General features: G+C 25.7%; 1 protein-coding gene across 1 annotated transcript in view; it reads left to right on the top strand.

Annotated features, from left to right (window-relative positions):
• sNPF-R (short neuropeptide F receptor) overlaps positions 1 to 17791 on the top strand; it is a 97909-nt gene extending 80118 nt beyond the window's left edge. The window contains exon 3 of the mRNA XM_088203133.1: positions 17524 to 17791. The gene's annotated coding sequence lies outside the window, so the exon portion shown is untranslated. The remainder of the gene's footprint in view (positions 1 to 17523) is intronic.
• The last annotated feature ends 1581 nt before the right edge of the window (positions 17792 to 19372 follow it).

The following is a 19372-nucleotide window of genomic DNA, read 5'->3' as shown; positions in this document are numbered from 1 at the left end:
TTGGATCCGCGGAACACCAGTGTTCCGCGGAACATAGTTTGGGAAACCATGCACTAAAGCAAACTTGCCGTAATGAATAATGCATGCTCATTCAAACGAGTAAAAAATCGATGTACCAGCCAACTATGGAGATTGTCGAGATAAGCTTAATAAAAAAAATCATGATCGGGCCAACAATATAGAAATTTATTTCTTTACACAGTAATATTTATAGCGTTAACTAGTAAAATATATAGTATCAAATATTTTATTCCATTTATATTCAGTAAAATATTATTGACATATAAAATATTATTTTAGATATAAATTTAGAATCACTATTTACATGCGATTCAACATAAAAAATATAAAAAAGATTAATTGGCTTTCGCTTAAAAAAATTGTAAAAATTGTGTGTAAAAAAATGCATTTGAGATAAAATTACAAAATAATATTTAGAACAGGGAAAAAATAATAAAAACGAAAATAAAGGATACTTCTGAAAATCTAAATTCCTATCTAGAAAATCTAAATTTGTATTTAAATAAAAACTATGTACTTTTTAGAATCAATTAAAATAATTTGGAAAATGTATATTTAGAAAAATATAAGTATGCAACAGTAATAAAAAAACTGATATTTTTATGCACTTCTTTGTTGTTTATATAAAGAAAAGTAATTGTTGTTTAACTAAATTATGATTTTTAGATATTCCTCAAATGTTTTATTAGTATAATAAAAATATTGATTTTATTATAAAAAAAAATTTAGAAACTAAATTTTATAATATATAAAATGACTAAGAAGTTGACTGAAATTATTTTATACCACAATTTTATTTTCATATGCGTTAAAAGGCACTGCTTGTAACTTTGCTCATTATGTAAAAGTTCATAATTTTGCGATATTAAGTTCATACTTTGCGTGTAATGAGGAAAAATTTCTTAGAATCACATCATAAATTGTGTCATAACCATATACATGAAAAAGCATACTATATGTTCTTTATTAAATAATATTCTATTATATATATTTATAGCAGCTCTTAATTTACTTGATGAATGCGGAAAAAATATTATGAGCCGAAAGGTTGTTTGGGTATTTTGCTTCTAAAAATAAACTTCCGGAATTAATTCATATTTAATTAAGGATTCAGATCGAAATATTATATATAAACCTTATCTCAACCGCTGAGTTATAAAACAACGGGGTAATTTATTTTTGCTGGGTTTTGGCTCAAGTCATACTTTAAAATATAAGTAGTAGTGTGAATGATACAACGTTGAGAACTAAAGTAATTGCGTTAATGTAGTAAATTTGAGATAGGATTATTGTTGTTAGCAAGGGTTAACCTTAATTAATGAATTATATTTAATTCAAAGCTTGTGATGTTGTTCGAATAAGTTAAGCGATTATATCTGTGTACCTAACACAAAACCTAATTTCATGGAAATATTTAATTAGGAATAAGTATAAATATTAAATGAATTATTTTAAGTAATTTAATAAATAAAAATTAGCAATGCCTAGTTCAAGTAATTTATTAAAGTGCTTTCTATTATTACAAAAAATACATAAGCAATGATAGATTGAGTGAAATATTATATAAATGCAATTTAAATACAATTAAGCTATTTGTTCAATTTCATTATATTTTTAATGCTACCTTTAAAAAAACATATAATTTACTTAGAATTAAATAAATTTTAATTTAAGAAATTTAAACCTTAATGAATATGTATTGATGTGAATTTTCTAGGATGAAAATGGATACAATCTGTAGATGTTTTAAATTGAAATCTTTATGTAAAATATGTTTTAAATATTATACATATTTTATAAATAATAATAATATAAAACTATTGATTCAAAAGTTTTACTAATGAGAAGAAAAGTCATATTGACGCCATTAAGAAAAAAAATGTACAATATTTGAGAGTCTGATTTTTATTTTTTATGGGCTCAACTTATTTAAATAAAATGATCTAATAATTAATGATAAGTATCATATTCGATTAGATGCAATTTACATATACATTTTTATATTAAACAACATTATTTTTGAGCGCATGTTTATTATTTAAATCAATTAAATTATATGTTATGCATAAATTATATTTTCTATGTAAAATAAATATAGAAAGTTTTTTGGCTATTTGTTTATATCTTAATGTACTATCTCTTTATTATTCAAAGGTACAATCTTAATACGTAAGGAATAATAAATTCATTGACTTCTTGGAAATAATATATAAATTTGATTGTCTTATTTCTACTTAATACAGTTGAGTGTCTTTTGTGTATTCGAATATCCAGGTCCTAGATATAAATTAATCTAGAATAGAAATATAAAATAATTCTATATCTTGGATTTCTGGATAGATTATTTATTTAAACAATGTAATATGTAAAAAATCTTGGATTATTACGTAATTTCATAGTATATAATAAAATCTATGTATACCTTATATGATTTTAATTAGTGTAAATAAAATAACATGGATAACAAATAAATATATTTTTAAATTAAATTTAATTAAATAGTAGTGATAAATCCAATCTATATGTGTAAATATATGAACAAGTAAATGTTCTATTTGTTAGGCTCTATAATTAAACCACTCTTTTATTATATGTTATTAAATCATAAAAAGGCCAGTTTGACTTGTGATAAAACATTTTAACCATTTAAGAGTTTTTCGTTAAAATATGACACCACCGTGAAAAAAATAGATTAAGCCACAAAGTACGCGTCATAAATCAGAACAGATAAATATCCGTCGCCCTGAGAAAAGATTACGGACGTATTCGGGATTGCCCTCAAAATGGCCAACGGCAATTTATTTCAATAAAACTCGCACATTTTGGTATTATTTGTAATTGATCGTTAATAAAGTGCAAAAAACAAAATCTTTTATGAATGGGGCCATGTATTTTAATACAAGAATGCGGGCTGCTAAAAACTGAAAAAATCTGGAGCCCTTTAATTTAGACTACAACCAAACCGCCGCTTCTCTCTTCGCATCCATTGGTCCAGTTTGACGTCCGCTTAACTCTCAGATCGCTTCAGAAGCGCCTGAAGACTACGGACACACTTACGAAAAACATTTTGCAATTGTTACAAATTAATAAACATTTTTTAACAAAAATAAACATATTAAAAAGAGTGTTTTTGCTGTATCAGTTGATATTTTAATTAGATTTTTTCTTGTCCTTCAATTACTTTTCTAATGAAATTAAATTATTAAATACAAGTTTTTATTGAGCCGTTTTATATATAATAAAGTCTTTAAAATATTCGTTATAGATAGGAGTTTATATAATAACTTTTGTCTAAAACTCGACCAACACTCACTAGGTCCGAAACGGTTAAAGTAGCACCGTTTCCTTCAACTCTCCATAAAGATAAAAAGTTATCGTCGTTTCTGTTGGCCATAGACTATATATGTAGTAGCTAGAGCTCGAACGTGACTATCACGATTGTACACAGTTTTTGTACGTACGTAACACTAAACTTTATTACTAAGTCCTACAGTCATTACGACACGACAGTAGAATTTCTCTAAAGCGGGTGTATGTGCATCATCGTACTTCTGGGACGCAAATTTCTCAAACATCTTACGTATCTATTATAAAGTGAAAACAAATGTCGCCTCGCTAAACACTTTCCCATCTCCCTTGTGTATAAAGTTGACCTTTACGAGATCAAAGTAGCAGAGAGGGTAACTTAATATGGTGCTAAATCTGCTAGTTTCGCTAATTGGTTCAGTGAAAGCCTAAATATAGTGAGAGCATACATATTTATGGATGAATAATTAAATTCTATCCAATTGACGTATCGATGTGACATAGTGCTAGGCGATATTTGTTTGTTATGAAATTTGCTTCGGTTTAATCTTTAATAAGATAGGATAATTAATGTGAATGATGTATAACGTGTTAAAAAAAAATAATTAATGAAATTTGGCTCAGTATATCCTATGTTATGAATATAAATATACACTAATCATATTTGTTTTTAATATAATATGATAGTAAACTACGAAAAATATGAAATGTGAAGTATATTGTATAAATTATGTTAATTTATGTGTATGCATTCTTGTGTGCATTATATTAAAACGGTATGTTATCTGTAAAGCTTTTACTGAACAAAATCCACCTGTTCTCTAGAGGAGAATTATTTACGGTCAATAAATTACTTTAATATTAGTTTAGTGGATTAGAAAATTGGAAATTAAAAATATGTGTATAGTAGTATATTATTTAAGTTAAGCATACTGCTTATTTTTTAGGTAAATAACAAAATCACTTTAATTTATAGTATTGCCCAATATTTTTCCAAAATTCATCGTTCCTTAAAACTTTCGCGATGAAAATATACTTATTAACATTTTAAATTAGATATCTACTATTTTTATTATCTAAAAATTAAAAAAAAGTATAACATAAAATATATCATTACAATATTGTTGTATTTTATAAAATCATATGGTATTGTTTTTAATTTAATATAAATGTAGAAATATGCAATAATATTATATTCATATGTACCTAGTGTTATATTAAAGCTCTGAACTCAATTGATTCTTTTAAACTTAATTTGATGTTCTCCTAACAGGTAATAAAAATTTAGTCTCCTTAGTTCTGAAAAAAAATATTTTAATTAAAACTACTAGGAAGTTGTAAAGTTTTTTTTTTTAAATTTATAAAGCAGCATGTACATTGTAAGGAACAAATAGTACAAAATAATAAAGGTTATTCGTGTTTTAAAGCCTAAGGCTTGTGATTTTGCAGGCAAAATAGAAATCAGAAAAGCAGATAAAAGTTTATTTTTATTATGTAAAATTTACCACAGCAGAGAAATAGTGTTGAGTTGTATTTCAAATACTGAGTGCTAGTAGAAAAGCTAAGATTGTCATGGTGATGTCCTCTATACGATCCACTGATGTCTCGAATAATGTCAGTCACATCTTTCATATTCGTGATTCGAGACGTCTCTGGCGAATCACAGATGTGGATGTTAGTGAGCTAATTGCACCGTTTCAATATTCGCCCAACAAAATATGTTCACGCCTTAAAGTAAAGAGTAGTTTTTCTGGTGCTTACGAGTGGTTAACGGGACGGATGTGTTAGCCTAGGTGGTCTGTCACATCTTCCATTTATTACGCCGATTGTTTAGCGTTGAGAATTATATTATATTGTTAGATCTTTTATCTAAACTAGATGCTTATTTCCTTTTTAAAATATTAAAAATAATCGTTCAAGTGACCCCCCAATTACTTTTCTGTTATATCTTTTTAATTCATAATAACTGCTTTAATTTTATTATTCTTTATGAACACAATATTCTTTAACCATCTTTATATTATAATTAAATCATTATTCAGGTTATCGACCATCTTTTATATTATATTATTAATTTATCACCCACTTAATAAATTAAAGTGTATCGTCTGCAAACAGATGGATTTCACATTTTTACATTAATTAACATATTATAAGAATATTTAAAACATACAATAATAATTTGAATTTTTACCCCTGTTATACACCATAAAATAATATTATATTTTAAAAAATAAGGGATATTTAAAATTTTTGCTATTTGTTTTTAAAATAATTATACGAATATTTTATATATATTCTCCAGTTTCCATTAGATTATATATTTGTCTACAGCTTCAAAAGCTCGCTTGAAATTCGAAAATACTGATTCAATGTTTCTCATAACTGTTAACAAAAAATTTTTTTGGACTATATAGAAGTTGTTTGATATATAATACATATTGTATTGCATTATTGGTGATAGATTATGATACAAATGGTAAATTCAATTAATTTAGAGCTTAGTTTTAGACTTAAATTTTGTAGTTAATTATTTTATATACATATAAATGAAGTCAGTCTATCTTTATGTCAGTGAAAACTAGTAGTACAAAAATATATTCATTAAAAACAACTAGTACAAAACTAGTTGTTTTTAATGAATATATTTTTTTAAATGAAACATTATTTAAGTTATTTAAAATCGAGAGAACATTCGTTGTCTCGGTTTTTTTAACCTAAATGTGTTACATTTTAAGGCAATTTTAAATGAGTAATATATCATATAATTGTGTTAAAAACTATTTTTTTATGCATTACTGTTGGACAGATTAGGTGCAAGCAAGCGGTAGCGAGCAAGCATTGGCTAGAATAGTAAATACCCCATGAGTAAATCTCTGCAACAAATTCTTTTCTAAAAATATACCTTACATAAATGCACAAACAATTTGTTTTATGGAACGTAATATTTATTTTAATGCACATATCTTTCAAAATAATTTACTTGTGAATCGCACTCTTACATTTTTTTATTAAAATACTAAAAATTAAGATTTGTCATATTTTTATTATTTTTATGCATTGAATCATATTTTGTCGCTAAAAAATTTTTCCTACTTTTGTTCATCATAGTGATGTAAATAGCATGAAAAATATTTTTATTTTGTATTATAGATATAATGTTTATGACTATGAAGTTCTAACATAATTATTTTGTTGATTTACTCGCCTATGATTAGTTTTCGTCAGGGACGATCCAATTAACTATAGGTTATCAAACTGATGGAACAGAGGTATTGCATTTCTAAATTAATGAGTTGTCAACAGGCAGTAATTGTTCCATATAAATTATTCAACCTTGTGTGAAAATTATGTAAAAAAAGTATTTAAGACTATAAAGTGTTTATTATTTAGTGAAACAACATAGCTTCTACTGTAAAGGTATGAGCATAGTAAGTATACTAGAAAGTCTCGGGGTTTGCTTATGTATTGTTTATGAATCAAACTGTCATGCTATACTGTGTCAAAAGCTTTTTCTATATCTAACATTAAAAGACCTGTACTATTTTTAATATTAAAATTAGCGCACGTGTGCTTCGTTAAACTATTAACACTAGTAGGTTAAATTACCTTGGAGTACGTTCATTTTACGTATTTTACCATAAATATTTCTGTTGTTATTTATATATTATTATTTTATATTGCATGTGTAGTAAATTATATAAAAAAAAGCTATTCTCAGCGTTTTATTCTTTGGATTTGTTTTACTACTTTTTTGTATTTAATATTCAATTTCGTTAATTTATTTAATATATTTATTATATATTATTCAGCTTTCAATATTTTTTTATAAAATTAATATAAAATATATTTTATTATATTAATTTATTTCGTATCTATAGAAATCATTGGTATTATTATCTATACTATATTATCTAATTATAATGTGTTTTATTTAATATTTCTTTAGTTATATATGCAAATATAGTATAACTATCTGGGGTACCTTAATCGACTGCCGATTGACCGCCGTACATGTACGGCGATACTGCTTAAAGGGTTAAGTTGACGTGTTGTCAAGTGACTTTCACGGAAACCAAACTATTATTAAATAATTCATTCATCACAGATTATTTTAAACGTATAAGGATTATGTTTTAAAATATTTTATTTAATGACATTGATAAACTGATGAAGAGAAAATTAATCAGATTTGTATGATTCTTAGCTGCTTTTTTTATTGGATGAATTTTAGCGGTTTTATAAATGGGAAATACCAAAAAAATAGGCAGACGATTACTTAAAAAATAAATGCAAATTACAGGGAGATGTTTAATCAACGTATTATCTAATATGTCAATTCTAGAACATTTTTTTTTTTATTTTAAGTTTTTAATAACATTTGATATTTCCGGGGGAGCTTATTTTGCAAATTAAATCTTTATCTACTGTGAATGTTTATATTTTTCATATTGATCTATTTACTTCGTTGTCAGTTTTATTGTGTATAATTTTTTTTAGTAAGTTTGTACTAAAAAAAAGCGTCAGATAGCATCTCTACCTTACCCTGATCCATGTCAGCTTTGATATTTCCGGTTTTTATGTGTATTTATTTTTAAGCGAGTTAGTTACTTTCTATAATGAATTATCTCAAGTTTATGAGACCGCGTTTCATTTTTAATACTCTGAAATTTATCGCGAGTCAGATTGTTTATTTAAGTTTTTAATTGCGGAGATTTAGTTTTTGTCACTGTTTTTTAATTTTAATTAATTTAATAATCGAATATATGATAATTTTTACGAGTCGGTACTGATGATATTTTAGCTTTTTCGATTTTTTTGTTTAGTAATGTTCTTAATGGCGGAGATTTAATTTTTTGCCACTGTATTTAAACTATATTTCTCATGTCCATGCTTGTTATATACAATTTGCAAGACAAAGATAACTGCAAATATTTCAGCGGAAAAAATGACTACTTGTGTTGTGAAATATACTAAAAAAACACAAAATATTTATATATAAACAATATTTAACTAGAAAGTAAATATTTTAAAATAAATATAAAAAATAGTTTAAGGGCTTTAGTTGCACACTCCTAATATAAAAGCTGTATTTTTGGCGAGCGTTTGATTATTTACCTCTTAAGAAAGACTATTGTCTAGTATTCAAGGCATTCATATTCTATTTGGTAAAAAATAATATTTTTTTATTATATGGTTGAGTCATAACCATATCCGTATGTTGTTAATGATTGTTTTCATGTATGCGACTTCAACGAACAATATAAATGTTAAACGGTTCAAAAGCAATGGTGCAAGGAAGCCGTTGCTCTTATTTTTGTTTTGAATATGGTTTCTCTCTAAAAGGGCTTGATTTATTTTCGCCATTCAGCGCGTATTTATGGAGATTGTTTGTTGATTGATGAGTTGTATATAAGTATTGTGAAAATCAAAACGATTTATATATTTTCTTCAGGACGCATTGTTTATAAATAATTCGAAACGGTGCTCTTGTTCTTTTGTTGCCAAAGATTTTTGACGCCTTTTCTTTTGAGCGATTCGATTTGTTATATTCAGTGATTTCTGATCGTCTTCTACTATAAACACACCATAGACCAATAATAGTAAATCTCTTTTGCAACTGTTGTATCTGCATGGATATAAATTAATTCTTAACGACGCCGTATATAAGTTTTTAAGCACGATGGATGGCATGTCGCAACAATTTAGAAGCGTAAACTTTCTAAGGCCGTAACGCGAACAATTAATAAACGTAGCGAGTTCGAGTTTGCATAAATGGCAACTGTTACTCTAACTAACATAGTCGGCAGGAAACGATATAAATTAATTTCGGTTACTTTTCAGAAAAAGCATTACATGCACACTTCGTTGTTTATGCCGTAGGTAAGTGGTAAGAGGGCAATTTATGTTTAAAGTTTAATCAGGACCGACGGTATAGAAAAATGGCCGCTCGACTTGTATTAAGCGCATCTGTTTTCATTTGCAAGAGGAAAGGAACACTAGATAAGGGCCGGTAGGGAATGGCCTTTTCGCGAATGAAAAGAAACATCCCTTGCGAATTTATGGCTGTATGATTCCGTTGACGACTGTACCTACAGAAGATTACGATAGTGTCATTTCTTTTCCACGCGTTAAATTTTCTGAGAAAGGGATACAAAGCAACAAAGGCCGCGAAACGAAAGCAAAAATATAACCAACTCGGGTGTGGTGTTTGTGGGTGAGTGAAAAAGCGATTTGAAATATTTATCACGGTGGGTACAAGAATCAGCGCCTCTCAAACTTTTGGTTTGTGTACAAACTGAATCTTTCACTTAAATCATAACCTGAATTGAAAATGTACACATTAGTGATACAAATTATTTACAATACTAATTTTCGCACTCTATTATATATTATATTTATTTATTTTGTAAATACATTTTATATAAATATAATACATATTGATGGTATAGTATATAAATTTGCAAACCCCATAATTTTGCAGTCACATTCATGCCATTCAATTTGTAATGCTTTCGGGAATTGAGGCTTGCAGCCAAGAAAGATTCTAAAAATATAAAAATTTCTACAATACATATACAGATACATTTAGGTGCCAATATAAGGTAGTGGAGTAGTAATGGCAGACGCAAAAGTCTTCGCTGGCGTGTCGCGTTGTATTATTGTCGACTGTGATTTTTTTGATAATATGGGATCTGTCGTGATGTGTTTAATAATAAATCATAGTTTTGTTACAAGTAATAATTTCAATTGAAATCCTAAGAACATATTTTAAGGCGATCTTATTTGTTATTGATATTTTTCGTTTTTAATTCTTTGATATTTTATCATATATAATTTATTTAGACTGAAAATATTTATGTTAATTAAGAACCTTTTAGATTATAATAATTTCATTATTTAAGCTAAATTTTATTTAAACATATATTATAAGTTATTATTACATTTTTATTTAATAATTTATACTACTCTCTACTGAATTCATATTCGATTTAATTTGCTTGATTTTTTCATCATTGTTGTAAAGCATTATTTAAATATAAATCAAGGTTAATTAACTCAAATAATAAAAGTACACTAAAAAATACCTTGCATAAACATAATTTTAAAATTGACATGGAAAAGTTTAACGTTGGTGAAACGCCGACCTGAGATGAGATGTGATTGTGAAGTTTTTTTGTGGTTTGTTTGTATGTACGTAGGTACAACTTTTTAGACAAGGTCGTAGAGGTAAAATTTCAATTATGCCGTGTTTTCTGCCGCAATTTTTCTTTCTCAATTTTTTTGAAACAACAATAAAATGTGTGGGAAAATATTACACAAAAAATCTTTATCACAAAATTCATGGAACATAAATTCAAAGTGTTTTTAGATATTGGCATTAAAATACATATTTAATACAAGGTCAAAGATTTGATACTTTTCACCCTTGGTTTATGGGAAAAATTAGCACATAAAAAAAATCACATGCTAAAAAAAGAGAAACATTATTATTTATACTCAATAATTTATTATGAACCATTAAATATATAAAATAATAAATACTTATATATTTGTGCTAAAATGCCTTTAAGGATTTTATTGTCAGGTTTAATTTTTTTATATACACACATAGTTAAATCTTACTTTTAATTAGCAAATTAATTGGTAAAAATAATATTAAAAAAAAATTTAAGCATTTAGCGTTGTGTAAACTCACTCAAAATATCGATGGAAAAAGAGGAAAAGAAATATCCCCTACACATTGATATAACCAGATTTATTGGCAAAACTTTTCTAAATATTTGAATATGAAAATATATAATGCAGAACGAGTTGTATATAAATCTGTACCCAATGAAGATAGTGAATGAATTATGCATGAATGTGTGTAATATCATTCAAAATAACACGAAAATCGCATTTGAAAGAAAGTATTACACCGTAAGATAATACCATATAAAATGTTATTATATTATATATCTTATCGTATTATATTTTATTTAAATGTCGACGTGTAGCAATTACGTTTTTTTTAATGTTAAAAATACACATTGCTCAAAAGTATATAAACATCCAATTAACATCATGTGCTCGCATTTGATTTATTTACGTTCGCTCTTATTTGCTTTAATAATATACTTCATTCTGTTTTCGTAACGACCTAATATATTTCGCAGCAATATATCAAAACACAAGATGCGATGCACACGAAACCGTAAACTCTACAAGAGAATTTACACCAGACTATGGATTATTAATAATAAATCGCATGTTATTATCCTTAAAGCTGCAACAATGGAGAAGATTGGAAATTTTTACTCTTGAACAAGCAATGATATGATATAAAGTGCTCAGATTTATGAATATAAAAGGCGACGTGTGCTTTGAATGATGGTTGGTCGTAAATTCAGGCTGAAGCATTCAGCAATAAAATAAGACGTATAATACTACATTTATTATATACAATAAACATATAAAGGTAAAATGACTAATCCTTCATGATAGATTAGTTACATAATCCGCAAAAATAACGAAATAATAATTATTATTGCAGTTTGAACATATTAATCAATAATAAATTCCTGGTGATTGATTATATATAGAATGGCTTAGAAAAATTATAAAAATACTTATTTATATATGTTTAAGCGTCAATTAAAGAGAATTGTTTTTGTATGAAGAAACATTAGTAAACGAAAGTATCTATTAAATATTTTATGCAAAAGAATTGAATTATAAAATATCGTTTATTTTTTTAATTTGCATATCAGATTTTTTAATGGTAATTAATTTTTATATCAATAATTTACATTCTCTATTTAAAATCATTATCTATATAAATGCTGAACTCTTCAACACAATAAAAAAGTAGGGTTTATGTGGAATTTAAGCCCATGTCTTTTGTTTTAGTCATCATTTTGGTACATATATTATGCCACAAAAATAAGATAACTATGACTTCTTTAAAAATTGACATTTTTTTACATAAATGTATAAACGTAATATATGATTAATTAAATCTTATATAGTAATATTTTATATACAAAAATTATTTTTAAATATATTTTTAAAGCCTTAGATTGCAATTTTTGATTTCTTTAGTAAAACCAATTTAATTTTTATTTTAAAAACATTTACGTAAATTCTTAGTGTTTTATATAAACGTTGTCGTGATATTTTTGCTAGTTAGATATAAAAAATATATGTTTTAATTATAAATATGTAATTGGTTTTACTTGAAAATGATAATATAAAGTACTGGTATCATAATTTACAATGAAAAAACAATGAACTATCAACAGGTAAAAAATACTATTCAAAGTAATGGTCAAAAATGTACTAGAGGCAACTGCACACGTGCAATTTTTATCCTATTTATGCTATTTATGTACCGCACAGTTACATCATTTCTAATAATTATTATTTTTATTTAAAACGCTAAACGTTGCAGATCCGTTATTCACACACTCTGCAGCTGCGGTAACTCACGATAGTGAGACACCGACAGAAAGTTTTGATTATTGTATAAAATCGTTGTTACTAAACGTTGATATCTTTAAACATAAATTTTTGTTAAAATACAGTTTTTTAAGTATCTATATAAATATAATAATTAAGAACAGAATTGCGTAATTCGTAACGTCTCGGACTAGTAACTTTAAAGTTGTGGGTTCGAGCCCCGGCAGCAGCACTCAAATTAATATTAAAAAAAATAAAAAATCGATTCCAGCTGCAGTGACATTTATTGGGTATAAATTAAATTATAAATATAGATGGCACAAATTCCTAGACTTTCAGTCTGGTGATTAATACTTATTTGTAGGTATTCATTATATATGATTAACTTACTCAGTTGGTACAGATTTTCCCCGTTGTAACTCATTGGGCTTATGCCATTAGGTTACAACGAAAGATTTATTAAAAATAAATAAATTTAATTTATTCGTTTTTCTTAATTTTTTCACTTTAACTGCAAAAGGTTTTTTATTATTTTATAAAAGTTATATTTTTTTATATTTAATAAATTATATATGCGTAATAACAAATTGTTAAATTAAAAATTATTATTACTCAGTAATATGTATTTTAAATAAAAGTATGTGTATAAAATTAATCATATATTTTAAATGAACGTTTTATATATAATAGATTAAAAAAATTGTGGCAAAAATCTTAATTTTAAATTATATCAATAAACAACAACTTTAATTGTTTTAAGATAAAAATATATAAACAAAAGAAAAAGCGCTTTATTTAATGTTTATATTATATTTGTAATAAAAATATTTTTTATCTAAACCAAAAATTATTAAAAGCGGTCTTTTCAATTTGTTTATATTATATCTTTATCTCACGTACTTGATAGTGGTGTCTCGAACACCTAATAATATGAATTTCCTGGTAAAGGGTTGTGGTGTAGAGTTTCCTGTTGCCTTTTACGTCAGATTGTTGATATTTGATATGTGGCTTTTGGAATTTTATATAGTGTTAATAAAAATGTACAAGGGATATTAAAAAAATACAAAGTTGAAATAATACTTCTAGATATATTCTTTTTGATTTGACTATCAATACAAATGTTTAAATATTTATATTTTTACAATAATAATAAAAAAATATTTTCATCAAAGTCGACGTGAAAACACATGTTAATTCACATGGAATATAAACATGGTTTCTGCTTTTTTTGGCACCCGAAGTGTGCGAAATATATCATTGAATTCAAACAGTGGATCGAGGACCGAAATGGGTACAAAGTAACTCCATTAAAATTTGTGTATTACTTAAATAAAAAATGTTACAATATTTTTTTATTATTTTTAGCTAGATATTAGTAATATTGATTAAATGGTTAAGAAAACAAGAGTTTGGGGTGCAAATATACCCCCTTTGAAAATGGGAAAGTGTATAGCACTTTCCACCGGGTGCAGTTATTGAAGCAATTATTTTGTATTATTAAAAACAATTAATACCCGTTTATGAAAAGAACAACTACATAACATTTATTGAATAGCGCTTCAAATTAAATTGTTGATTTATTTTATTACATCCCCTATTACATGCAAAGTTAATTTTTTATATGTATGATATAAATAAAATTTAAATTTAAAAACAAGATTTTCGGACAGACATTTATTAGAATAAATGTAAAATGCACTTTTTGGTATGTCGTAAACACATTTTGCAGCATTTTGGCTTATTGCACTTTTAGCGCTTATTTTTAATAGTGTATCTGCGATGTTTTTTTTACATAGGCTGGTTATTTTAAGCACTATTAAAAACAATTTTTTTTTTTACACTTCTTATTACATACAAATTAGGGTTTATTATACGTACAATAAAAGCCATTAAACATAACTCCAAGATGCGTTTAGAATTTATTAAAATATAATCTGTTTTTACTCAACACTTTCATGCATATTTATGTTAAAATTTAAAGATAAATATGAAAAACATTTCTCGGAAAGTATTTAAATTTGTAGATTATTTCTGAAAGTGTTATTATATAATATTGCAATTATAACATAATTATACGATGTCGCTTCTGGGACTACTAATACGTTAACCAGAGCATTAACCCATTACGTTCTACTAGATAAAAGCTTTAGTAAGTGTATTTTTTTTATAAGAAAACGTAATATTTTTTATTATCAAATTAGTGAAGTATTAAACGCGCAAAGTGTGCTATTATATTATTATCTATCGTCTCAAGAACCATATAGCATAAAAACGTGTCTGCTGAACATAGATAGGTATTTTTTACCATTGTTGTAAGCATTATATTTATTTGTGGAGCGCTAGCTCGTCACTAAACATATTTGCATATCCATTATAAGGGGTTGGACATGTGTGGACATGTTTTATGACCTCATAATATATGACTAATGGCAGATATCGAAGCTTTAGTGGGGCGGGTGTGTTAACAAGGCCTGTTACGCTTAGATATGCATTTTTTTATTATGATTTATGTTTGCTCAAAATACAGCACAGTCATGTTCATATAATACAATTTAACAACAGAGTGTATAATAATACGATTCACGTCGATATTGATTTTATGTGGGATTGATGATGGTATGTAGAAACCGAAAAAGTCGAAATCAAATAGAGTATATTAATATTCAGTTTCTACCAAAACCAAAGTGATATAAAATATTTGCAATTTAAATAGTAGCATATACTTTATATTACAAATAAACATTATTATAAAGCACAATATAAATAAAAGTTTTCTAACATTTTCCTCAAGCTGATTTGATCGCTTGTCTGTATAAATTTGTTCAGGCGAATTAACATCTGTTCCTTGGCAACGCTGGTCGGTGATGCTGAAAAGTACTTCGGCTTCAGTTGATCGTAGTATAGATTAAGGACCGGAATCGCAATAAGCATATATTATGTCAGTAGCACTATAAAATCAAGTTTTTTATAAATCATAGCAAAAATGTATTTATTTACATTAAACTTTAACACTACATAAACTTGAGGTAATGCAAAATAATGGCTAGAATGTTGAGTTGAAGCTGCTATCATAGATTTATATCATAGCTATAAAAAATGTGCATATAATTTATCTAAAAAAAACTGTACCCTAAATATTTAACTCATGCAATAAAATAGCATATTACATAAAGAAAATGTGCCTCGCAATATAAAGCAGTGAAGTTGGCAATGATTGTATAGGGTTGTGAGATTAATTTTGGTTCTTAACAAATATCTAACATTAACCGAATCTTTTATATTTAGTGTTTTAATCCATGTGGTTGAATGCTTGTAAAATAAAATAACCATGGTAATTTAAATAATCTTAGCTAGAAGGCACATTATTAAAACGTATTATATTTTTATAAATTATTTTTTGTGGTTTTGGATGATACGTAATTCAAATCTGTAACACTTTTGAGCGGTATCGCCGTACATGTACGGCGGTCGATCTTTTATTGTTTTTAGGTGCCCCAGATAGTTCTATATTTAAATAAATAACTGAAAAAATAGAAAATGAAAAATATTTTATTTATAATTTATTTTTTTAATTTGATTTATTGTTAATGATTTTTATAGAAAATAAATGAACCTAACATAAATATTTTATATTTATTTTATAAAAAAATATTAAGAGCCTCTAAATTAATATTAAAAAATTCACAAAAACCGAATATTATATTCAAAATATGTAAAATAAATTAAAGCAACAAAAATGTTAAAAATCATTGTTTTTTTAATAATTTACTATAAATTCAATATAAAGTAATAATAAATATATAACATCAGAAATAATTATGAAAGAAATACGTAAAATAGTTTGTGATTAGAACATGTGGTGATTCAGAAACACTAATGGTATAGCACATTCCTCCAACTGCACTTATCGATTAACTGACCAGGTAAGGGCAAAGCCCCGGCGGCTGGCCTTCTGAAAAATTGTAGCTTGTGCTTTAGGGGACACTAATCATCTAAAGGCTCAGGTCCTTTAAAGGCCAAACCGTCCAAAAGTCCAACTCCTGCGCTTTTTTTTTAATGCACCTCAATAATTTAGGCTTAGAGAATTAAACGATAATGTATCTGCTGCTTAAATTAGTATATTTTTTATTTTAGAATAGAGTATCTGTTACTGTAGCGTAGTTGTCTTTGAGAAAATAACACAATCATTTTCTGTTTTAAATAAGTCAATATATTATTGTGTAAATGAGTTATAAGTACAAAAAAATATAGCGAAATTTTGGTTATATGACTTTTAATTTGATTATTTCATAACAAATATTAAGAGAAAAAAAATATGCTTCACATATTATTCTATTATAGTAAATAAATAATTATTTGTGAATTCATTTGTACAAATTGGTCAATAAAAAATAATCGAAAAAGTATTCCGTAAAAATAATCAATATCCAGTTATACTAATAATGACATAAAACGAAGCATGAAACATTGTTTAACTAACCGATAAAACTGAACGATTAATTTTACGGTTGCACGATTTATTAAACGGTAAATTTGAATTTTTTTTTTTATAAATTTATATTATATTGTTGCTGTAAATATATTTATATTTTGATTAGAAGAACAGCTCGTTTATAACAAATCTTTTAGATCCATTAGTTCAATAAGTGTTTGAGCTATAATTAATTACTTTATATTAAAATTTCGAAACATAGGCAACCAACAGATTTATCAGATTGATTTATTATTAATGAAACATTTTTCTCATTGTTACAGTTGACGTGAAATGTATCGGCTCCCGGAACACAAAAACAAAAATAATTGATCAACTTAGAAACAACTTTAACCAGATAAGTATATTTAGGTTGCACACTATACACATGCTACGAATTGTTAGCCTAACTCGAACGAACGCGTAATCAAACAATGAAATGTTATTAATGTATTATTTACGTGTACATTGTAGAAAAAATAAAATTGTGTAAAGGTTCATAAAGCCTCTGTAAATATTATTGTTCAATGTATAAACATGTACAAAAAGAAATTGTAACTTATGTTTACAATAGCAATTGTATGAATTAGATAGATTGATATATGAATAATTATTAATTTTGTATTTGTATTATAGTGAAATATATAGTGATTCTTATCTTATATTATTAAATATGTATTTAATTATATGGTAAAATAAAAACACATAATTTCTATACTTGTAAACATCAATACAAAAAATGAGCCCAATTCTTATTGAACGTTATTCTTTAATAGAATAATCTTCAATTTGAGTTAATGTATTTTTGTTTACACTTTTAATAGAAATTATATTATAGGTAAACGTTATTTGTTATAAAATAAATAAATATTTATACGTAAAATAAAAATTTAGATATTATTGTAAATTAAACGTTTAAAGTAATGGCCTAACATATAAAATGTATATCAATTATTATTGTCATTATGAATTAATAGTATATATATATTATAAATATACATGTATGTGTTGTATATATATATACATACATATATGTATATTTATATATATACAACTTTATATACTTATAATTGATATAAAAAAGAAAGTTTCTGTGATGATATATAAAAAAATATCAATTAGACAATTGTATACAAAACAATGCTTAAATAAATAACTGTTCGATATTATTATTGTGTGCCTTTTCAGTTTATTCATACTTCACAATATGTATTTCTGTCGCATGTTTATCAAAAAGAGAGAACTAACATAAACCTACTTTATACACTTTTTGGTTAGATATAAACCAATTTTTGGCAACGCTGTTAGCTACCAAATATTTTATGGCTATACTAAACATGCATCGAGTATATTATATAATAAAATCAATACTGCTCTGCAAATACTTATTGATTTAATACCATTTATTATATAAATTAATAGTAGATATTATATTTAAATATATTAAATTTAAAAAATGCAAACTAATACTTTATATATAATTGAATCATTGCCTTTGAAATCTAATAATAATATCTTATAGGTTATGGGTTGATATAGTTTGTATTTTAAATAGTAAAATATTTGGATATGTCATATTTTTATATAATTTATGATAAGTTCAAAATATGATCGAATTTATGATGGTATTACCATAATCATAAAATAAGATCCAGCGAACGATTAAATATGCACTTTAAGGTAAGGCTACATACACCGTTTTCTATGAAAATGTATTCACAAGAGGATTTTAGTGAATTAGATGGTCAAATAAATAATGCTACTAAATAAGGTACTGTAATGGAAATAGTAAAGACTAAGCTATATTTATTTTATTTAATAATCAGTTATATAACTTATTTTTGTTTATTTAGTTATTATGTTGTAATTTTATTATTATTATCTATAGCTTTACAAATTATTTATTTAAAAGAAGTTCACTTTTTCTATCATAGATCAATGTATAAAAAGCCCTAAAATACAAAGCTGCATTTTAAGAGCATAATTTAATCTAAGTTAAAGAAATTTCATTTTAATAAACAAATACACATAACATAATTAAATGATTTTTTAAGACATGCTGAGTATTAGTAGAAAACTATTATACACAAAAAAATATATTGTAATAAAAAAGTAGATTTTTTGCAATACGTT

Source organism: Plectrocnemia conspersa, unplaced genomic scaffold, assembly GCF_051122295.1.
Source record: "Plectrocnemia conspersa isolate PC_06_02 unplaced genomic scaffold, ASM5112229v1 ptg000014l, whole genome shotgun sequence".
In the NCBI taxonomy this organism is placed as follows: Eukaryota; Metazoa; Arthropoda; class Insecta; order Trichoptera; family Polycentropodidae; genus Plectrocnemia; species Plectrocnemia conspersa.
The sequence above is the reverse complement of the archived record's forward strand: the minus strand, read 5'-3'. Positions and strand labels throughout refer to the sequence as shown.